Source organism: Oreochromis niloticus, linkage group LG15 (genome assembly GCF_001858045.2).
Source record: "Oreochromis niloticus isolate F11D_XX linkage group LG15, O_niloticus_UMD_NMBU, whole genome shotgun sequence".
Classification (NCBI taxonomy): Eukaryota; Metazoa; Chordata; class Actinopteri; order Cichliformes; family Cichlidae; genus Oreochromis; species Oreochromis niloticus.
The window spans coordinates 5,167,853-5,192,873 of NC_031980.2; the positions used below are offsets into that span (position 1 = coordinate 5,167,853).

At 38.3% G+C, this 25,021-nt stretch overlaps 1 long non-coding RNA gene across 1 annotated transcript in view; it reads right to left on the bottom strand.

Annotated features, from left to right (window-relative positions):
* The window catches only part of LOC102076725 (uncharacterized), a 45,159-nt gene extending 22,214 nt beyond the window's left edge, over nt 1-22,945 (bottom strand). Inside the window, exons 1-2 of the long non-coding RNA XR_265898.2 lie at nt 22,910-22,945; nt 11,372-11,443 (exon numbers count right to left, since the gene is read on the bottom strand). This is a non-coding gene — a long non-coding RNA (uncharacterized LOC102076725). The remainder of the gene's footprint in view (nt 1-11,371; nt 11,444-22,909) is intronic.
* Nucleotides 22,946-25,021: the final 2,076 nt, after the last annotated feature.

Genomic DNA, 25,021 nt, shown 5'->3' on the forward strand with positions numbered 1-25,021 from the left:
ATAAGCTCTCAAAAGGGGGAAAAAAAAGAAAAAAAACCATTACAGGTACAAAAACACTGCTTGGCTGATCTCAGGAGCAATAAATTGCTTCTTAAGATTTATCGTTATAAAAGTATACACTTACAATTTCAAATAAAAAGCCAGAAAATTGAATCAGTCTACCAGTATGTCTGACACTATGGAAGACATAGTCATCTTGAAGTGACACTGCCTCTGAGAACAAGATTTTAGCTCAGTTTTCAATACTGGACTGTTATTTGCTCAATTAGAAATAAAGTACTAGTCTTCTTAACATGTACAGCATAAATGTTCTCATCACAATTTGACCTCAGAAGAAAAATAGTCAGCAGAGACAGTAAAAACACCTTACATTAAATTTTAAACAAAAGAAAACAAAAAATAAAAGGACATTTTATACTTGCTAAGCTTCCAGGGAAATTGGCCTGTCCAAAATGCATTACTGTGTCATCTCACTGAAAGCACTGTGATGAATATCATTCCGGTATGTGAGAGGAAAAAAAAAACAAATTTCTATTAGCAAGCAGCTTCGACGGCATAGAAAAAAAAAAAAGTCATCCAGCTGGCTGAGCAGAGCTCTTCTCTGTCTTTGCTTTCCTCTGAGGTGCACTGTTCAATAACCCTTCATTAGTAAATTAGATGTTATCTTCTCTGACTGGATCGATAAATTATCACATAAGATGCAGGACCTTGATTTGCGTTGCTCGTTCTGACAGCACGTAACAAACTAATTATTTCTGAAGGACCCTTTGCTACATGTGACAATTTGGGGAAATGGCCTGGGGGCATTTTTCTGACTTGTAAATGCTCACAGAGCTAATATACAAAAACCAAAAGCAATGACATGGTCACATTAAAAGCTACAAGTAGACATAAAGCCCAGAAAAGCCAGTGGCGCCAAGGCTGATGTAAAGACATCTTCATTAGGACACATCAGCCAAGATTTAATCTCTGTCTAGATCCTAGAGTGGTTTTATTGGCTTTATAAAAATGTGACATAAAAGGAGATTTTGTGCATTTTGTTTGTTTTATGTTATTATTACTACACTGACCTATTCAATTCATAGATTTAGATTTTATTTTGAATATGCTTTAATAAGTATTTTCGATCCTGTCCTATATTTAATTTGCAGTTACGCTGACCAGGGCTGTTTGAGTTGTTTTTTAGGTCACTGGAAGCACGTTTGTTTGTGTGTGTGTGTGTGTGTGTGTGTGTGTGTGTCCATGTTGATGTAAAGTTGAATATAGAAAATGACAGTTGTTGAAATGCCATTTAGAGTAAGGTAATGGCCTGAATCAGTAGCAAATGTGTGGAGCTGTGAAATTGAAAAGAAGGGGGTGGGGCGGTGGGCAGAGAGACAGAAAGAGTGAGAGTGAGAGACACCATGACAACGGTTACATGTTGTTCCCTAAGAATAATGGCAAGCCTGTCTGGGCCAATCGGCAACAAATGTGTCACATTTACATAGGTTTGCCCATTTAACAAAAATTGTCCAGTTTTGTGCCACAAGTAACAGGACACTGCAACATTATGAGGGACCTCGAGACAGGTAATTCAGCACAGTGATGCATTTTTTGACTCAATTTTGTTGTCAAAGTCGTAATATAGCTGTGAAGTTGCAAGTACAGTTTTTAAGGATGTTCTGACAGCAAGGATAAGACCGTCACCTACTGAAAAGGATTGCACTAATGATTCCTGTGCTCCATATAGGAGGAAGAAAAACAAATGTTCAGAGTCACAGGATAAATGAATAATCATGCAATTCTGACATAATGTGCTTTTTAAAGGTAAAGTGCACCTTTCAAATATAATATGAAATAATTCAGATTTAACAGACCCTGACCCTCACAATGAATGAAAATGGGTCTTGCACTATTATTATTATTATTATTATTATTATTATTATTATTAATAATAATATTATTATTAATAAGAGTGCTATCTGTTATTTTGCACATCAAAATATGCTTACAGGTATTGGGGAGTGTTGCTGTATGTATACAAAAAATTTGTTTTTAGACTACAAATATAAGACAAATGTAGCCATCCACTGGTTTTTGCCTGATGGTTTTGGCCACCGAAGTTAAAAAGAAGAAACAACATGCAGTTTGCCCCATTTTATCCACCACTCTTTGATAAACTCCCACTCAGAAAATGCCTTACTGTTTTGTTTGTTTTTTGTGGTTAGTAGTTTGATCATCACCCTATTAGAGCACTTCGCTCTCGCACTGCAGGCCTACGTGTTGTTCCTAGAGTATTTAAAAGTAGAATGGGAGGCAGAGCCTTCAGTTTTCAGGCCCCTCTTCTGTGGAACCAGCTTCCAGTTTGGATTTGGGAGACAGACACTATCTCTACTTTCAAGATTAGGCTTAAATCTTTCCTTTTTGCTAAAGCATATAGTTAGGGCTGGACCAGGTGACCCTGAATCCTCCCTTAGTTATGCTGCAATAGACGTAGGCTGCCGGGGATTCCCATGATGCATTGAGTTTTTCCTTTCCAGTTACCTTTCTTACTCAGTATGTGTTAATAGACCTCTCTGCATCAAATCATATCTGTTATTAACCTCTGTCTCTCTTCCACAGCATGTCTTTATCTTGTCTTACTTCTCTCACCCCAACCGGTCTCAGCAGATGGCCCCGCCCCTCCCTGAGCCTGGTTCTGCCGGAGGTTTCTTCCTGTTAAAAGGGAGTTTTTCCTTCCCACTGTTGCCAAAGTGCTTGATCGCAGGGGGTCATATGATTGTTGGGTTTTTCTGTGTATCTACGAAGCGCCTTGAGGTGACTTTTGTTGTGATTTGGCGCTATATAAATAAATTGAATTGAATCATTTTTTGTGATTTTTAGTAAAATTGCAATACAGCTTTGCTGCTTTTATTTTGAAGATAACTGCTATTGGTAATTCTGTGTTTTTCTCCTTGGCCCTGGACATGAGCTGTGATGTCCACCGTACAGCCAAGTTACTCATCTTTGTATATGGGATAACGATAGAGTTTGCATTTTCAGAGGAATTGAAAGCAATTCGCTGAATGAAAGAGACTACAGATGCAGATGACAGATGCAGCTGCATGCTTAGATAGGTTGGGTCTGAAATGGGGCAAACAGCCAGATGTTACAACAAATCTGACAGGGAAAATGAGTCTTTGAAATTTTGCAAAAACATGCATGTTTTGTTTCACAGTTGTTGCTGAAAATGTTGATTGAACACTGATAATATTTTGGGTGTTTTTAACTATACCCAGAATTAACTTCGACTTATTGGTGAGGCCCTCCACAACAGTGGAGCCAATTTCTGAAGTGGTCCCTTGGAAATATAAATAGCCCATTGTTGAGTTAGCCATATCAGCCAAATTCTGATTTTTGTCTTTGTTTTTCTTTTGTCTGTCATCACATAGTATTAAACAAAACCTAAAACTAGCAATTAAAAACATTAACACACTGAAATGGCTGAGGGGATGAATTAAGGGAGACATGGGGTCATGTTTTAAATTTCATTTCATTCTATGTTGTTATTCTACTTGGTTAGTTGTAGTTAAGAACTGGATTAACGTTTGAGTCTTGTAATGCAGTCAAATCACACTGACTATAGATCATTCTTCATTTTCATCAGAAAATGAAAAATAAAGAAATAAAAAAAGCTTACAATGTGAGCTTACCAGACCTCTGTAGCTCCTTCCTCATCCCTTCTTGTGAAACAAAATTGATGTCATGCTCCTGTTTCTCCATGCACAAAGGAGCAGATACCTATTCCTGCTGCTTGGCTGATGCCCTACTACAACACTGCCTCGCTCTCCTCGTGTAGTGGGCCATCTCCTGGGTTCTTGTCCACACTCTTGAGACTTAGCTGGGAGACAAATGTTCTTTTAAAGGCACATACAGGTGCATCACCCTGGAGGAGCTGGACTACCGGTGCAGCTTGAATGGTCTGCAGGTACCCTCTCATGCTACCAGCAGGTATTAAGACATTACCAAAACAAGCAAACTACAGAAAGGAGGGACAATCTATTATTCTTTGTTGCCATCTCTGTTTTGCATTCAAGGGAAGACAGGAGAGTGACACAGAGACAGGGTAACAACAAGGAGTGTTTGGGGTATGCGGTAGTAAGTTCTTATTTAACTATGATAGGATGGGGGAATTCCAAAAGTAGAGGAAAAAAACAAAACATTTACACTTGTAAGCTAAATGTATAAAGCATCCATTTTAAGAAATCTCAGAGTAGAAGAGGGCTACAGACGAAAGTTAAAAAACCCCCCAAAACAACAACAAAAAACAAGAATGACAGAGGAAATGACTGAAAATGGAACAGATAGGTGGGGGTTGAAGCAGTAGAGATCTTGTGTTGGAGAGTAAAGAAAGTGGGATTTGCTGGTTGGTAAAGGGTGCTTTGGTCCCTATAAAGTCACATTACTGCAGCCTCATAACGCAGGGAAGCTGCTGCCTCCACAGATATGAGGACTGGCTTCAATAGATGAATAATTCAACTGGCAAGAAGGACATAGGCTTCCACAGATACAGCATATGGCATATGGATGGGTCCTTGCAAAGGACCTTAGAGACATAGTGCAGCAGGAAAGAGCACAAGTTAATTCACATTGCCTTAAGATCTGACCTTACACACCCATAAAAACAGGACTGGGAGACGCTGCTGCGTCGCTGGAAAAGACCATCTACCTTGTACATCTTTTTAGTATTCTGTATTGTAACTAGGTCTCATTAGGCAGTTTGAAAAGTGCATCATGTTGTACAAAAGGTTTGTTAGCATGGAAATGCATGCAAAGCCCCACTGTGGGACACAAGCTTTCATTAATCCAGTCAGGAGAGAGTTAATGTGAGAGTTCCTAGGCATGCATTAGATAGCAGTTCTACTAATGGGAGGCAGGCTGCTAGGAACCTAGCCAACAGGGATTAGATAGAGAAGTGATCACAGGGAAGACTTCATCAGAAATGCTGAGGCACCAGGCACCTCATTACTACTGTAGCAATACAGCTTCAGCCCAGTGGTTTCTGCTCTGCTCTCTACAGCACCACACACAGGAGCAGCTGATTCACACAGGCAGGCTGAGGATAATGTATAAGTGGTAACAGAATACACAGGAAGACAGTTAAACTTGCAGATGATAAACAAATACATACGTAACCACCTGTTAGAAGCAATGCTTGTACATTCTGTATAATAGTCGTTTGTAAAGAAGGTAAACTTGTAATTCCTAAAGCACAAATCCTAGAATTCAGATGCTCAGACACAAGCAGGCAGTTAAAAGTGTGTCTGAAGCTGAGCAAATTATCATCATCGTACTTCAGACTTCAAACGCACACAATTTATATTTCATGCTGAGAGCCATGACTGTTACACAATGAATCTGAACAAAAGAAACAGTTTTTTTTTCTTTTAACATCAAAACACAGTTTCAAAGAAGTAGAATGCCGGTTGTCCTGTGAGGACAGCCAACATAAAAAGACAATTTTATGTGCCATCTTCAGACTCTTCTCAGGAACTGTGGTTTCTTGTCAGGACACATTAATAAGTTTTCTGCCCCACCCTGGTGGCTAGTGCTCATTTCTCATTCACTTCACAGCTCTGGTTCTATCATTAGCCTCAGTGGAAACACTGAATTGAACTAAAGTTGCATCGTACATAAGCCTTCCATAGAGCACCTACCACATTCTTTTAGTTTTAGTCTACTTTCAGACGACTAAATGTGGTAAGTTTGTCATAGACTAATTTTGAAATTGATTCAGTTAACTAAAATATTAAGTGTAAAAGCTTGTTGTATTTTTACTGGTGAGAGTTGCTGCATTTTCCTTGACACCGAATTTGAAAATTGTCCATATTTCTGTTCTTTTCTTCCTCCCAAGGACTGAAATTCTGTCACATTTTTATGAGAAAAAGGAAGAATCAGAGGTTAAAATTCCCTTGTAAATACTGACAGTTTACCATGTCACACAGTGCTCCAGCATTTTATTCCTTCTAATATATTTTAATAGTTTTTTTTAAAATTCTGAGCTTATTAAAAGATTTTCTAAGAGATATGTCATCTAATATTGCCACACTACAAACATGATTTAAATAATATACCAAAAGTGGAGCTTAAGCAAAAAAAAAGAAAAAAAAATTAAAATCAGCTCAGTCTTAAACATCTGCAGTAATAATGATCCATATAACATTAATGGGGAACATTTTACTGCATAGTTAGTACTTTTTCTTGTGATTATTTAACTGCAATTCCCCAAATATAACTTTTATGTGCACTGTGGTGTTTTCATACTGGTTTTTTTTTTTTTTGTTAATTTTACTCAGAGGCAGGCTCTCAAAATATACTACAACACTCTTTCTCAGCTTATGGTAAAGGTATAGAAGTATAGTAATATTTCATTTTTTGCTAAAAGGCCGAGAAAGTTTTTTGCCTTCCTGTAAAAGTGTATTTGCACCACTTGTTGCCATTTTTTTAATTTATCTACCTTTTGCGTAATAAAGACAGGACCAGGGAGAGTAAGCTATGATTGCATCGGCTTTACATTTATAAAATTATAATTTGTTTGCTTTCTTCCACCCAAGACACTATGAAGACAACAGGATGTTTATCTTGAAAGCCTCACAGCTAGCAAACACTTTGTGCTCCAGATGACAACCAGTCCATCATGCCGTTTGCCACGTTCAAAAGAGGAAATGATTGCCAAACAGAAGCGACTGCAGGGTTATGGGCTATGTGAGTGGGTTCACAGGAGACAGGTTAGCACTGATGTGGCAGAGGAGAATTGGCAAAGACAGTGTGTATCACAGAAGAGGGATCTGTTTCTGCTCTTGTCTTGGCAGATTTTTATATCCAGCAACACTTCTCCATTAGGGAGGCCAGTAAGAACAAATGTGTTAGCATTTATCTTATACACAAATACACATAAAACCACACCAAACACATAGCAGTTAGTAGACATAATGCTTGTCACAACAGATTGCGGACATAAAATGATCAGTCTGTGACATCCAGATTGAGATGCCAGGCACAATTTGTGTGAAAAATAAAGACAGATGGCTCATACAAGAAAAAATGTTAACTTTGTACAAACAGCAGAAAAAAAAAAACACTGTCTTTTATCCTCTGTGGAACAAAAAAAAAGTATGGACCAATCAAAAGTTTAAAAATTTAGGGACAAAAGTGGAAATACACAGCATCTTATACGATATTGGTCAACCATAGAAAAAGAAACAACATTTAAAAAAAACAAAACAAAAAACAGTAAAGTGCCTCAGACACTTTTTTTTAATGAGTACAGAGAAAGAAGGCCTATGGAAGACACTGGGGAAGATGCTGGAGAGATTATGTCTCAACTGGCTTGGGAACACCTCAATGTCCAAAGGAGGAGGATGTTGCTTCTTGTGACCCAGACCCAGATAAGCAGCACAAAATGAAAGATTAGAGATAATAGGCATTCTTTGTTCACTTAGCAAAGTTTATAACAATCTTTGAAGATTCACCACTCATTATTTTTGGTTTTGGTGAAACTGGTTAATCCGTTATATCAGATATTTTATCATTTAAGGACATACATTTCCATTTTCTTTCTGCACCTTTTTCTCAAAGCATTTGACACTTTGTTAGACAATGGCCATAACTGCGTTATGTTGTAAAATAAACCCACTGTTCCACTAACCCGTGACTTATGAAAAAAGTTTCTATTAAAGTTTCTATTATTATTATTTTTTTTTATACGTATGAGTTTTAACTAATCCCACATATCTAGGAGAAATTAAAAATCTATGCCAAACAACAGCTTGGATCTTAAGAGTTTAATATACTTTCTTTCTTTTTTTAAATTTTCATTTAATCACTGTAAAATGTTAAGTTTGGTGAATAGCTGAGTTTATTTAATTAAGTTGCAGGTTGTCAATGTATCAGCTGATTTAAGATCTTGAGTTTAATAAACTTTTATCAAACACATTCGGCCTAACTCAAAGTGCAAACTGGGGAAAAAAACCCAAACCAAAAGAAACAAAACAAAACAAAAAGAACAGGATATTGGTTTCTTATTTGTATTTTTTTTTCCAGAAAAGTAATTTAGGAATCATGTCACCCTATATACTCTGAACCCCGTTGGAGTATGTATTACTACTGTTATACATACGTATGTTTATAAAATAATTATAAATAACATCTCAACAAGTTCAAAACTTAAACTTATAACCACAACTTTTACAACAATATTGGTAAATGGCCTGTATTTATATAGCGCTTTACACATCCAGTCATCCACCCATTCACACACAGGTGGAGGCAGGCTACAGTTGTAGCCACAGCTGCCCTGGAGCGAGGCTGCCATATCGCGCCATCGGCCCTTCTGGCCATCACCAGTAGGCAGTAGGTGAAGTGTCTTGCCCAAGGACACAACAACTGAGACTGTCCAAGCCGAACCGGCAACCTTCCGATTACAAGGCGAACTCCCAACTCTTGAGCCACGATCGCCCCAGTATTGTACAATATTCTGTTGTATTGTACAATACTGTATATATTGTATTGAAAGAAATTCAGGTGTGCAGTTTTGTGAGTCTCCTGATGCTCTAAATCATTTCTCTTTTATTAAGATAATGGCAGTTTTCACTCTTGAACAGCTGTGTTTAGTGGAAAAGTTGGAATGATTGTCCCCTCCCATGCATGTCATTTTAAATTGCACTCTGATTAGACACATTATATTTCACCTGTGAGTGTTTTTAATAAATAATGTGGCAGGCTCTTTAAGATAGAAAGAACCAGTTTGAAGTAGACAAGAAGACAAAACTGCCATCATTGTTCTATGGCAGTTGTGTATAATCACTGTAACCATAGTGGATGTGGCATGCATAACTACACTTTGACCATGTCTGTCATTCAAATTAGACACTGTAGATAGAAAACCACCTGTCAGCTTTAGATGGCTGCAGTGAGTTTATCAGCTGAAGAAGCAACTACTTGTCGATGAGATATGCTAATAAGAATAGACATAAATATTTACTCTGCCTTTCTGGCATTATTGCCATAATTTCTCTAAAATTGTATTTGTGGAGTTCATTTATGCAGATGAATGTACATTGAAAATGAAGCTGACAAGCTAAATATCCACAGCAAGGATTTGTTTTATTCAGGAAGATTGTTCTCTCCAATTAAAGTCATGGAAATGGCAACAGTACATGCAGCAAATGCGCTGACCCACTGACCCAGCAGACATGCTGGACACACACGCACACACACACACACACACACACACACACACACACACACACACACACACACACACACACACACACTGTGAATAGCCAACTATGCCCCCCCATTGCGTTGATTCTCAACTTCAACACATGGTGAGTCACCAAAATGCCAGTACAGCAGCAGGCGGGCAGAAACTTCACTGATCAAGAAATCCAAGATTTCAGCACTACAGCACATCATTGAACAATATATCACACTAAAATAGAACGCTTAGCAACAGAGACTGTCAATAGAAGATTAACTGAAACTAGTAGAAAATTTTAATGAGGGAATGATGAGTACTACTCCTCAAGATGCATGAACTGCAGCTCCTCACTAGTTGTGTCATTCGCTGAAACATAATTTGGCTAAGATGCTTTTTGAATCATTCCTTAAATCTGACAGACAGCTTGAGATTTGTTAAATGCAGCCCAGAGTTGTTAAAGCTGCCTTTCCTCGGCTAGCATTTAAATTCCTGCAAGCTAAAACTCACAACGGAACTACTTTTTTCTTCAATTAATAAATTCTTGGTAAATTGTTTTGTCTTTGGTGTAGGGTTCTACTTTAAACTATATTTAGAAATAAACAAATAAAGAAATATTAAGGGTCATTACAGAGAGCCTGCATCAGATATGAGGCAGGAATGAAAGGATATTACTATGATTTGCCAAATCATAAATACAAATAAATGAGGTAATGGGTGGCATTACATCTCTCCTTCTCCTCTAAAACCAAGTCATGTTTTTATTTTCTTGTTTATTTTGATGGTTTGCAGCCACGCTGTAAAATCCAGAGGGATGTCCTTGTAGCGTGACTGTGTTAAATTAAAACCTGAGAGATACACCGGGAGAGGTGAGCTGCTGTCAGGGTCTTCTGCTTGACATGCAGAAGGAAACGGATAGGCAGAAACTGGGGAAATTTCACTGAAGCAATTCTCAGCTACATATTCAGTGAATCATTAATATATCATATTGCAGTCAAGATTGCTTTCCACATCAATTCATTTTTGTTTAGACATCTCGTTTCATGTGAAAGTAATCCAAAAAATACCCCAAAAGAGAAATGTAGTCATATTTTAAAAATCAATGATTTTTTTTTCACAGTGCATTGCTTTGCATTTCATCACCTCTTTATTCTAAAACAATGTTCTACATGTAAACAGCGTTGTCACAACCAATTTCATGCTATTCTATATTGTGGTATTACATGTAATACGCAAGTCTTGAGAACAGATTCGAGTCATTTTTGAGTTATTGGTATTGTATACTGCTATTTTAATGTTAGCTTTCAAGATTGGACCTAATGTAACAAACATCTGTTGTGAGAGGCATTGGCGATTCAAAATCTGTTGGGACCCAGAGCAAAAATTCACAGGGGGCCCTCCAACCAATGATGTTGCCACCACAAACACCAATAGTCCTATAAAATGACTAAATATTACTCTAGAAATGGCAGAAACCATATTAACTATGCCCATGACCGGGCTGGCTGGTAACAAACTGCTAATTAACTTGGCTGCTCTGTTAGCCAAGTTATTAAATGTAAGTAAACAAAAGGAATAATGTGTTGCTAGTGGAAGTTATGTTAAGTATTTCTCTCCTAAGGTAAAGCTAGATTAGTTAGTTGCACTTATTTGTTTTGCATTACATTTAATCAATATCATCTGCTCCACCCACCAATGTCTTTCTTTGTTTGCTGTTCTTCCTCTTTGTTTCACTCCCAGAAGGATAACGCTTCTTCATTTTTGAGTGGTTTTCACTCTTTGTTCAAAGAGAATCATGTACACCCCCACCCCCATGTAGTCCAGGGCCCCAAGCAGTTACAACCTTTTTTGGTGGAAAGCGGTGCCTCTCTGGTGTGAGGTATCTACTTCATGAGTCTATACTGGTATCATACACGACACAGGATGGTCACCTGCATGTTAAATATTAGCCACAACATAAATAAATGCAGACTCATGTACACACTGAGGGAAGGATTTACAGTAAAGTGACAGAAGGGACAATGTCACTGCTTGCAGCTGCTCAAACATGTCACCTACTCTCTTGTTTGGGACTACCCATGTAATTACACAGCTGTCACACTGTAATCACTCTAATCTCCAGTGAATCACAAGGAAATAGCATGGGCCACTCACTCATTAAGAGGCATGCCTCCTCTTCATCTGCCATGTGTTTGTTTTATAAACCTGGAGCGGTAATCTCCTTCTCTGCAAAGGAAAAAAAAAATATCGTTGATGGCATTTGGAAAAGAAGTAAATGTGAAAGCATCCACTGCCAGTGACAGCTTGTAGGAGATCACACGCATGGAAAAACTAATCCTAGTGTAGGGATCAGCAGTTCTATACAAGGTGTCTGTGGGGAATTGTTAATCTTATGAATTAACCTGTAGTCAGGTTGAATTAGTGCAGTGTCCACTTTCTGATGGTTGAGGGACTTTGTACAGTTTGAGCTTTGGAGGAGAGAGCTGTCAAGTTGCATTGATTAAATGCCAGCTGATGTGACAAGTTCAAAGGGAGGGCATTAAAATGAAAGTTTAGTGTCATGCTTCAGTATAAAATGACAACTCACAAACAGGCTAATAGCTGCATGTCAGTCAACCCGAAAATAAACAAAATCTAATATCTTTAAAACCTCCACCTCCATCTTTAAAACCGCAGCCCCACACAGGTGTTTTCACATTATCTGCTTGATTGATAATGTTTGTACCATTTATGAGTCTAAAATTAAAAATTAAGAGGAATCCCTTTTGGCAGTGCAGAAGGATCTTTTTGGTTTTTTGTGTCTTTTGTGCATTTTGTGTGGAGATATTTTATGGAAATTTGGAAGTTTGGTGACAGTTCATTTGCCATTGTCTGTGGTTTGATTTCAATTCACATTTATCAAAAATGACAGCAGCTACAGAATTTAGAAATGTTCCTTTTGGAGTGCACAGTAGACAGGTAAGGTTCTAAATCCACAACATGTAAGTACAACTCTCTATTTATTTTGAAATGAAATTTTCTGAGACACATTAAAGTTGTATTTTCATATTAGGAATAGAAATATAGCTAAAGATACAAAAAGAACTGTCTGAATGAAAGCAGTACTGATTCTCTGCAGGAAGATTAAATGTTTTTCTTCTTGCCCATAGATGAAGATTGATGCATGTGGCTGTATATGAAAGGTGGACATAGTCACTATGACCTCATCCACTGGTATGAAATACTGGCCATCACTGTACCTGTTAATCCCAAAGCAGGCATACTTTAAACTATAACACACGCTGAAATTAATTGTACTCTACTAGTACATATCCATGCTACAGATTGTTTGTTGTTGTAAATACATAAATGCCAAAATGGGGCATTTTAAGTCATTGCTAGGCAACACAATGACGTTATACATATCAAGTATTATTCAGTTTTTGTGGATATAAATTTGATGCTGCTGTTGTGAAATTAAAACATCAGGATGCTTTTATAAGGCACTGCAGGTGCACACATGCAAAAATCATGTAATTTCAGCCTGTTGTTTTGTGTTTTAACATATGTTACTATGTGACCAAATGAAATGAAATGGAAATAGAATTTAAGAGCCTTAACTCTTAGGAAAGTATTTACTGGCATATATCGGCTGAGATGTCATTTTCTCAAAATTTCTTCTTACAGTTTGACTTAAAATTGTGAGAAATCCCACTCTACTGGCTATTTAAAATATTAAAGGCTTGGGCCACTAGCTACACATTTGAGATCCAGAGTTATACCAAATCTAAATAGACTATAACGTGAAACAGATTAAACAGCAAGTAAAATCTTAAAAAACCAAGGAGCTCATACAACTGAGTTTCAATGTATGTCTACCAAGCCTCTACAGAGTTCAGCTTTTATCTATGCATATGATTTCTTTCAGTTGTTTAAAATAAACATGCAAATTCAGGCTAGTATACTAGAAAATGCATAAATAACCTAAATGGTATTCATTATGTATTGAGTTTGCAGACGTACTCTGCCAGTGGCAATGCAGAGACTGAAGATATTTTGATGGTCTTACTCAAGGAATTTTCTGCAGAAGAGAGGATTAAACGATGGTGAGGTTTTAAGGCCACAGATCTCCAGGGCCTCTAAGAAGTTAATCAAATGGGCTAGGGAAGTTTATTTATACGCCCTGGTGTGATGTATGCATTTCGAATGGCAATGCGGTCAACCTAAACAACCCAATGCCTGTATGAGCGCATCTTACTTTTTACAGCTGGTATTCCCCATACATTTGTATAATTTCACTTCTCACCATAGAAAAAAAAAAAGAAAAAGCATACTCTTCAAAGGGGGTTGTATGAATTGATTGGGTAAGTGCTCTTTCTATTCCACCAAAGCAATGTGAACACCAGTGCTTTGCATCAGAAATAGACCTTCTTTCAGAAGTATGGAGGGAGGAAGTGGGGGGTGGAGGAGAGAAAAAACGCCTGTATTCAAACTGGAGGCCTCACTGAATTGATGGGCACCAGGCGCAGAGCTTTTCTGCAGGGAAATCATTTGCATAATGGGAAAGTGGTTGAAGTTGGAGCTGAGAACACTCCTCTTGTGGGGACAGTCAGTCAGTGAAGTGGAAGAAGAGAACTATCTGATAGAAGACCAATACCAAGGTGCTCTGAGAGGGAGATGTATAACGGTGATATGCTCTCTTGCTTCCTGTCACCTGCCCATTTCATCTGCAAAACAATTTACCAACAATCTCTCAGACGTCCGGTGCCGATCTGTACTCATGAATTTGCTATTGAAAAGACTGCACCGGAATTGTTCCGTCTTCATTCGGCTAATGAATCTTACACAATGCAATATTTTCCAGCCAACTTACTATGATAAAAAGAAGGATGATTGATTGGAAAATTGAAATTCAGCCAAATATAATTTTTGAATACACTGCATCTTTAGAAACTCAGGCAAGCTTTAGCTTCAGTCAAATGCAGAGGCTCATTCTATTATACTGTAAAACTCACACTTCATGCTCATTCAACCATGAGACCAACTAGTGATTCATAGCCATTCCCAGGTTAATAAATACATGAGACCTCAAATTTAGAAACAGTAGGCTGTACTGTTGTATTATATTTCTAATATTAGTGCACATAAAGAAGTGTAGCGCTCATGAAAAATGCCTTGATAGGGTGGATGCCAGTTTCAGAAGCATATAGACTGCAGAACTGAGAATGTGTCTTACTGCATGATTTATAGGTCTTTGGCTATTATGTGCAGTTTTATGATGTATGTGTTCACTTACCCGAAAGGAGGTACGTATAGTGTAGGCTAGTAACTGAGGATCGAAGTGAATGATGTTCGAGTCATGCATTTTTCATTACATTGTAGGTTTTGGAGGTGCTTGGTGGTTTGCCGTTTCCTAGAAAGAATTTCTTTCTACTTTATTTTAGAAAGCCGAAAAAAAATGGCAGTGTGAAGGAAGTATTTTAGGGGATTTTAAACCAAAAGTTAGATTTCACTATTGGACAAACATTTTACTTTATCTTTGTAGATGACAGCTGATATTCAGGTGCTGACAATTGAATATTAGTAACGCAAAACCTGCAAGCTAGTTCAGGCAGAAAATTTGAGAATCAGTGCAGCTGATGCTTTAAACTGAGCTTATATAATGTACAGCTTTAACTGGACAGTCTATTAAAATTGTCAAACTATTCACTGTTCACAGCTGCTATTCCTGCTGCTACAGTAGTTATTCTTAGTGTCTCTCATCTCACTGTTGCTTTTAGTTATGTTTACATGGGAACCAGTAACTTTGACTCTAAATTGCTGGATTAGCAAATTACAGCTATATTTTGAAATATAGATGATACATTGTATGCTATCACGTTGTACTAATAGATAAAGATGTACTGCATAAGATGAAAAAGTCTTTTTTTTTTAATGTAAAATGTATGATAAACTAAACAGAGACATTATGACAATCTGCACATCATCTTAGCTCCACTGCTGTATGTGGGTTGTGGTATTTAAGCTCTATTCACATTTAACAAACATGTTGTGTGAATCACAGCAGAGAAAGCAAGACTAATACATTCACATTATTCAAAAGAAGGTCACTGCTTTCAACAAGATTTTCTGTGTATATTAAAAACTTGACAATGGTGTGCTAACTACCGATTAATGGTAGCAAGAATGGTTAATATCAAACTTAGTTTGAAGTCATTCTACTGTACATCAAAAACTCACTGTACTATTTAGTAGGCCATTCTTGTATGGGGTTTAACCTGCTTTTGCCTTCAACACTGCTTTAGTCCGTTGTGGTGTGTTATCCTGCTGGAACCAGCCATCAGAAGATGGGTACATTGTGGTTATAATGGCACAGACATGGTAAGTGACAATACTCAAGTATGCTGTGTTTAAATGATGCTCAGTTGGTGCTAAGGGTCCCAAAGTGTGCCAGGAATATTGTGCTCCACACCATTACACTATGACCTCTAACATGAACCACTGATATAAGGTAGGATGGATACATGCTTTCATGCTGTTTGTGCCAACTTTTGATCCTCCCACTCAAATGTTGCAACGAAATTGAGACTCATCAGACCAAGAAATCGTTTGATAATTCTGCTGTACAACTTTGGTGATCCTGTGTGATTTGAAGCTTCCAGTTCTTCAGTGACAGAAGTGGCATGTGGTGTACTCTCCTGCTCCTGAAGCTCATGTGCCTTATGGTTTGATGTGTTATGCATTCAGCGATGCTCTTCTGCATACCTTGCCTCAAGGATAAAAGATCTGATGTCTCAACAGGACCTGGAAAAACTAGTCCATGCATTCATCTTTAGTAGGCTTGATTACTGTAACAGCATCTTTACAGGTCTACCTAAAAAAAAACAAAACAAAAAAAAAAAACAAATCAGTCAGACAACTACAGCTCATTCAGAACTCTGCTGCTCGAGTCCTCACTAAGACCAAAAAAGTGGACCACATCAGTCCAGCTCTGAGGTCTTTACACTGGCTGCCTGTCCGTCAGAGGATAGACTTTAAAGTTCTGATGCTGGTCTATAAAGCTCTGAATGGTTTAGGACCAAAATACATCAGTGACCTCCTGACCCAGTATGAACCTTCCAGATCCCTCAGGTCATCTGGATCCGGTCTGTTATCAGTCCCCAGAGTCAGAACCAGACACGGAGAAGCTGCATTCAGCTTTTATGCTCCTTATATCTGGAACAAACTCCCAGAAAGCCTCAGATCAGCTGAAACACTCAGTTTATTTAAATCCAGGTTGAAGACTCACTTATTCTCAGCTGCATTTGAATAAAGCACCAAATCCGCACTTAAGCTTAAATTTCAAAACTTACATTTTAACTACTGATTTTATCTACTGTTTTGATTTTATATAGTTTTGTTTGTTAGTTAGTTTGTTTTAATCAATTTTAAATCATGCTTTTTATTTGTTTTTGTTTTTAATGTCTCTGTAAAGCACTTTGAATCACCTTGTTGTTGAATTGTGCTATATAAATAAACTTGCCTTGCCTTGTAACAAGTGGTTATTTGAGTTCATATTGCCTTCCTTCTAGCTTGAAGCAGTCTAGCCATTCTCCTATGACGTCTGGCATCAACAATGCATTTTTCCCAGAGATCTCCTGCTCAGTGGATATTTTCTCTTTTTCTGATCATTTTTTGTAAACTCTGGAGATGGTTGCACAGGAAAATCCCAGTAGATCAGCAGATTCTAAAATTCACAAACAAGCCTGTCTGGCATCAACCGTCATGTTCAGGGCTACTTCAGTCACCTTTCATCCCCATTCTGATGCTCACTTTGAACTTCAGCAGGTCATCTTGACCACGTCTACATGTCTAAATGCATTTAATTGCAGTCATGTGTTTGGTTGATTAGATATTTATGTTAAAAGAAAAAGAATCAAATGAATAAATCTACCTGCAGAGTTTGACAGCTGCTGTAGTGATTATGCATCAAAAGAAGACAGCATGCCATTAAGAGAGGCATCATCACACCAGGGGGAAAAACAATAGTGGGATACTGTACAGAGCAATATAGAATACTATTCTAGTGGATCAGTGGATCTTATCACCTATGCTACATAATATCATTAAATCTATAAAATGTGTGCTCAAGAGACTCGTAGATTTACAGAAAAGATTCAGCCAATGCAGTGGCTTCTTGAACAAGATGTGGTTTATGTATTGAATCATTTATGTAGCATAAATTTCCATCCCTGATGTAAAGACATGTCTGAAATAACAGAAGCTAACACTAAATCTTTCAGATTTAAAGTCTGACAAAACTGCTGTGGTTAGAAACGGGGTGTATTTTACTTAGTTATGCACTGGATCTGACTTAAAATGTGTTTACTCACATGCTACTACAAACAGACAGACATACACACAGAGAAAAAATCCCATGGAGATGCCCTGTATTTTCTGAGCAAGACCTCACTTGCACAGAGGCAAGTATGATTTTAGCATTTATTTTACACTCCCATCAGAAATGTGGATTCTAATGATATCTGCTGCTGCAGAATTATAGGAACTTTCAACTTTCTTCATGGTACCCTTTGAAGTCAAAGAGGCAGATCATCAGGGTAAAGACAGTCACTTATGTGCCTTAGGTACAAAGGGGAGGCATTAATTTGCCAGACCATCACATGAATATCAATTGCTTGCTTCGATAGGTTGGCCTTAGCCAGACCAGTGATGTTATTTCCCCTTGTGGTGATGAATTTTCTTTTAGAATATGCAAGGCTCTTGTTTTAGTCTGACAAACTCACCATTCATTAAAGTTAAAGGCAACACCTGTCCTGTGACTTTCAGTATTTACACATAAAAAGATAGAAAATGAATATCAGAGCTTTGCATCAAAAACAGGCCTCCAGTTAGAAAATTAAAAGCACATTTTTCTCTCTCTCGCAATCTCAAAGTGTGAGCTGATGAAGACACAGTCAACAACAGGATAGCACTGACATTTCCCTGGTGCTGCAACATACCCAGCAGCAGTCGAGCAACATGCGGTTTGAATTTCCATGTGTCAAGGATGTCAACGCCTTGCTAAATATCTGCTAATGACAGTATAATGATGATGAAATAGTTGTTTTAGATAGTGAATGGGTTTTGTTATGAAACTTAACTGGTTTATTGGCTGTAAAATAATGTTCCCTGATATGTATTATAGAGTAGGGTGTTTGGTACGGGATTTAAGAACTATTTAAACACCAAGCACACTGGGCATCTTGACAGCTAAACTGATGTCAAACTGAGCAAAGGCAACTGATGTAGAAGAAACAGCCTTAACTGATGAAATATTTTTCATCTGAAGTCAAATGGAAGCACTGTGGGATGTGTGCTCCTCTGCTGTTGCACAATTGAAGTCAGGGGCATCAAGCCAGCCTACAGTAAATAATTTTGTCTCTTATACGGAGGAAGTGTTTTTCTTTTTTTCTTCTTTTAGATTAATTATCACGGGAAAGATGCAGCTTCATGGTTTTTTTTTTTTTCCAACTACAGTTCAAGGGAAAACAAAATAGAATAATCCTTTCAAAATATGGAAGATCCATTCACATCCTTAGCTTCGGAAGCCAAACCAAACAAATACATCACAGACACAGAAGGTACTTTATGCTGAAAAGGTACTTGGCACAAGATCTGACAGAAAAAAAAAAAGAAAGAAAAAAACCCCCCAAAAACTACTGCGCGCTCTTATTCATGCATAGAACATCAGGCGTTATGGTTTTAATTTGATATTTCAGCCACTTTTCAATGGTATTAAAATACTTGAGACAAAGGCACTTTCAAATACTTGATTCATGGCACCGTAGTCTGGGCCACTGGGGATGATCTTGGCTTGCAAAGCCTTTTTGGATTTGTGGAGTCAATTGGGCTGCAAGGCTGCTGCCACTTTTGTCTCCTTGAGAAAGATTTTTTAAAAGCTGCTCTGTGAAGACGATCTCAGTGTTTTGCTTTCAGTGGAGCTCTGGAGACGCTTACACACTCAAGAGTTTGTTAGAAATCTAATTTATCATATTTTAGGGTGAGTCAAGCATGCAACAGTTGTCTGGTGGAGTACATACTCTCCTGGCCACATGAATTTTATTTAATTTTTTTTATTTTAAGCAGAATAATTCACAGCGGGTTAAATTGTTTGATGAAGGCAAATGATTAAGGGTCAGTCTTGCTTCTTATTGTGTATTTGGTGCATTCATCACACTGGCTCCTCAAGCAATTTTGTATACTTGATCTCCTCACAAAGGATCACTTCATGATATATTATTCTCCAGGTATCAGGAGCATTTGGCTGACTCCTCCTGGTGCTTATGGGTTATAAAGACTAGTGCTGTGAAGGATGCTGTGCTAAAGAAAACCAGTTGACACAATGTGTAAATACAATGCATTGAGGATTACTCACCATCTAGAAGAGGTCTATTTATTTATTTCAGTAAGAAGAGATCATTTGAAAGAGCAGAATAAGATTTATTAAGACAGAGAAATGAATCAATGTATCCAGTGATTAGACAGCTGTGATACATTGGTTGATGAGAACTCTGGTGGTGAAGATGAAGGGTGAGGTTTGGATGGAGCTCTGAGTGTCTCAGAGCACAGATTTAAACCACACAGAGCGATTGGCTGATTGGATATAAAGCACAGACTAGCAGCTGAACACCCAGGAAAGCAGGCAGGTGAATGATTACAGACCCTACTTATTGAATTTGCACATAGGCGTCACATATACCCAATTTATACAATTATAAATTAACCGTGCTAATTAATACAACATGTTCTTCACTTGGCGACAAATGTGTATTAACCCATAAGAGTCCTGACCCATTTTTACTGTCAGGAAAACAGTGGGAGTCAGTGTTAAAACTTTAACAGGAACTTTTCTCAGCGTGTAAAGGAGTGGATTCTAATGGGTTAATGATGAATCCATGTGTACATATAGCATTAAATGTTTTTATTAACTTATAATCTGCCAGAGTGTACAATGAATTCAAAGACAAGTCCCTGATTCATATGCTGCTGACGAGCTAGCAATTAACCTGTAAGCTGGTGGGCCAGAGTAATTAGATGCCTCTAGTGTGAATCATTTATTTTGAGGGCAGTTGCATTCAAACCCCACCATCTTCTATTCTGAAATGCCACGCATGTTGACAACTGGTTTGTGTGCCCTCAAGCCAAGCACACTAAGACCACAGGACAGAACGTGGAGAGAGACCATTGTTACCCGAGTTAAGAGTCCATCCATGGGTTTAGAAATTCACTAAAGAGGCAGGTGAACCCATTCAGTACTGCATATATCATAACATACTTGAACCTTATAACATTTACAGAGGAGTATCCTTAAGTTTCTTTTTTTAATACAGGGGTGGGCAATGAATTTTCCCAAGGGGCCATATGACAAACTGGGCCTTTTGTCAAGGCCTGCAACAATAAGCGATTAAATTAATATTGAGCAGAATATAGTTCAGTTTATTGGCGTGTCCCTTTACAAAAGGCTTGTTTGTTCTGGGGGTAAATATTAGACGAGGTATGCGCTTTATGATGTGAGAGCTTCACGTATTCCAAGATGCCACCTTGAGCTCCACTTCACTACAACTCCATGGCAGCATTTTATGGAAATTTCCTCAAGGCAGATTCAAAGTAGAGCAACTGTGAACAACTTAAAAACAATGCAAAAAAAAAAAAAAAAAAAAAAAAAAGACTGCAGGCACTAACCAAGAAACAAGGCTTAGGCACCATCGCAAGTATAGCTGCAAGTGGCACACATTTAAATATCTTTTGAACTGTCATGAAATCTGATTTTAAAAGTGACATAAAAAGGAAAAAACAAAAAACAACAACAACAAAAAAAAAACAAAAAAAAAAAAACAAAAAAAAAACACCCACACACACACACACACACACACACACACACACCCCTAAATTTTAAACAAGACATAATTTTGGGAAGGTGGATTTTTTTGCCTTTATTGAGATAAGACAGATAAGTTGGGGGAGAGAGCAGTTTACTGTTTGGGACTGCCTCAGGGCAGATTTGACCCCAGGCCTCCCAGGTCACTTGCTCAACCCCTTGAGCTATAGTATACCAGGACCCAGTGGCGGTCCTAGCCTGTTTGGCGCCCCGGGCGAACACTCACTCCCTCCCTCTCACACACACACACACACACACACACACACACACACACACACACATACATATGAAGAGAGAGGGCGTATGCATAATATGCAAACAGCTACCAAACAGCCATCATAATTCGTCAACAATCAACAATTGACAATGACTAATTAATATTAAAATCTGTAACATAATGTAATGTTTGGAGTTTCGTCTGTTACTGTTACTATTTTTACCATTTCTTCTTGGAGCAACTGTAACCCACATAATTTCCTTAGGGATTAATAAAGTATTCTGATTGTTTCAGGATGACCTGCCATTATCCAATCACACATCTGCTTACCTGTATCTTTTCCTCGTTTCTTCTCCTCTTCTTTTCTCTTTTTTCTAAACTGAGCACCTGATGGCTTTGACCTTTTCTTGTCCATCTTCCATTGGTTTTAATTTTGCACTCCAGTATGAACACCCATCCCCCAACCCGAGGATCACCACAACATAACCTAACAGACCTACACCTTAGTTCACAGATTCACTTTGTCTAAGGTTTATTTCTGGGATTTCACACAACCCAGGATTCAGATCATGAATACATAATGGGCTTGGATTTACATCATTATGAATGAAATGTGCTCTATTTGGAAGCAGCAGGCCCCTCCCCTTTCGACGGGTTGTGTGTGAGACTTTAAAATCATCAAACTGTAAATTATAAATTTTAAATTGTTATTGATCCCTTTACCCCGAGTCCTAAAGTGTATATTTACTTTCTTACTCTTCTTATATTTATTGTTTGTTTACTTGCACTGCTGTAACTGGAGCCTCGTCGTCTCGTCTCTCTATATACTGGACTGTATGTAGCGGAGATGACAATAAAGTTTACTTTGATTTCAGCAGCGAGCAGGCGCACCGAGAGCTCTCGCGCTCAGTTTTCGCGTACAGAATTTCGAAAACACATCGGTGCAAATTATAAGTCTGTATCATGATGTCCGGTGTTTTCATGTTTGTTGGTTTGTTTTTATTTTGTTTTATTTTGCGAGTTGGTTATTAGATGCTGCTCCAGCCAGCCAGAGAATCCCCCGCCCTCTCCTCCCTGTGCCGCAAGCAGCAGGCGCACCTCACTAACGGAGGGCGCCCTTACTCCCAGCAAATGATCGATAGAAAACCGATCGCTGCCTATGCCATTCCCAATATGCGCTGGCTGATGTCGGGGCAGCATGAGTATGAGCAATTCTTTCTTTTTTGCCGATGCCCGTGATGCCGACCCCCACCACAATGCCGCCCCGGGCAACCGCCCGTGTCGCCCGTATCAAAAACCGCTACTGCCAGGACCCAAAAACATATTTTTGACTGCTTTGGTCTAATACATATCAACACTGGGGTCGTAATGTGATTGCTTACATTGCACATTACTTAATCACTCCCAGCACAAATGGGTATAGGTAGACATGAATGCTTAACCGCTATCTGTCAAGTGTAGGCTGTCTGCAGGCAGGATAGGACCCAAAGTGCAGACACTCAGAAGCAAAAGTGCACTCAAAAACAGCTTTAACGCGGACTCAAAAAGTAACAAAACTAAAAATGCAAAATAAACTTACACAGGCAGACAGAACACACAGCATGGGATGACAGAGATCACAACACAGACAAACGAAAACACAGGGCTTAAGTACACAGAGGAGCAATCAGGGAATGGGAGACAGGAGGGAAACACAGCTGGGACAAATCAGGGCTAACGAGACAAGAGAAGAAAAACCAGACACATTAACATAGGACACAGACTTTCAAAGTAAAACAGGAAACACAGACTGGACTACAGACAGACTCCCAAGCAGACACTGGAACAGAGGGAACAGAGTAGTGGGACCAGGGCAGACACAGACACCGACTGGACACAGAACAGAGGGAGTATGGAAATTCAAACTTAAGAACTATAAAATCATAAACCAAGAAGAACCAGGGAAAATAGAAATGCAAAACAAAAACAAAAACTTTCACAGTAATAAACCAAGATGAGAACACAAATAAAGGTAGAAAAATGAAAACACTGGGTCAGCGACCCAGGTACCCTAACACTATCAAGCCTAAGTGTTCATCACTACTATAACATCATGCTTCCCTTTTCCCTCAGAGGTTTGTGGGAAAACTCTCTTTACATCTTCACAATGTCATTTCAGCTGTTGTGTTTAGTCTTGGGTACAGAATGTGACATTATCATCACATGCAATAAAAATATGTTACACCCAAAATTGTCATCTCACTAGTGATCGGAGGACCACAGGAAAAAAATCAGAAATGAGAAAATAGCTGATATGAATTAAGGATCTTTTTGGTACAGTCTTGGTATACCACATTCAAGCCACCAACCGAACCAGACTGAGAAATGAAGCCACAAATGATTCCCAAAACTGCAGTTCCTCTAGTGGCCATTTGAGATTGGCTCCAAAAACTCAGGGACTCCCCAATGACTTCCATGTTAAAATGCCCAACTGAAAGCTGTGTTAACTGACTGGTACTAAGAAACTGTTACTTCTGTAGTAGTTAGTACCTACTTTTTTAAACTTAGTTGTAAGACTCCATACGCACGTGTATAGTAGGTTATTTGATTTGATTTTTATAAGACATTCCATTTGGTTTCTGGTAAGGCTTAAACTTGGAAAGGTGGATGCTTGTTTAATAGGTGTGCTTACATAATGAGCTAATCACTGCCTGCTAGGCATCACCTTCACTAATGTGAGTCAGTGAACAGGTCCTCTCCACTACATAGATGCTGTTGGTGCCCACTGGAGCATTTGTAATAGATTTACTTGAAAAATAATAGGACGTGTTGTGTAGTAGAGCCTGCACAGTTTGCCTGAACTGTGGCTAGATTCACATTTTAATGACAACATAACACACAGTGCTGTTTTCTGTGAGTCTAAAGTAGCTTCGAGTTTTTAGTTGTTGATTTAGTATGACACACAAGTCTCTCATTAAGGCTGTAGTTAAGATTCCTGTTATGAAGAAATACCCTTTAAAATACTATTCTTCCTCCTCCTTCTCTGTTCCTTGTTTTCCACTCATTGTAAATATTTTTACAACAGTACCTTATCCCTACTAAAATAAAAGATAAATAATAACGGGAGGCGGCTCAAGGTTATATTATTTCTGATCCAGTATTGCTATAATGGATTGAAATATACAGGTGTATTTTGATATTTGAGGATATGAGCATGATTGTTGGAAGATCATACAAGTTGTTAATTTATGAAATGAAGTGAGTTGTTAACATTCTTGCCAAACTTCCAGTTACAATGTTGTGAATGAGCTGTTATTGTGCAATGAGTCATTCCATTAATGACTGCTTTTACAACAAATGTTTGCTAATTACAGAGTGGCAGGGCTAGACTGGTAATCTTGCATGCCAGGCTTTCCGGGTGGGGTGACGCACTTTTGGGCCGATGGGTCAGCCTGAAGGGTCGCTGTGCAACGGCTGTACAAGCACTGACAGCAGCCCATTCATTCATTTTCATTACCAACACTAGATTACCCAATCAAATCTCTTAATGCAACAGGCCCCTCCTCTACATTCGCTGTGCACTCACGCAGCTTGTAGAAAATGTTTAGAGTGGAAGAAGTGGCGAAGAAAAAGTATCTCATGAGAAAACAAAAAGAAAAAGAAACTAAACAAAAAATAGGTGAAGCAAAATGTGTCAAATTAACTGTCATTT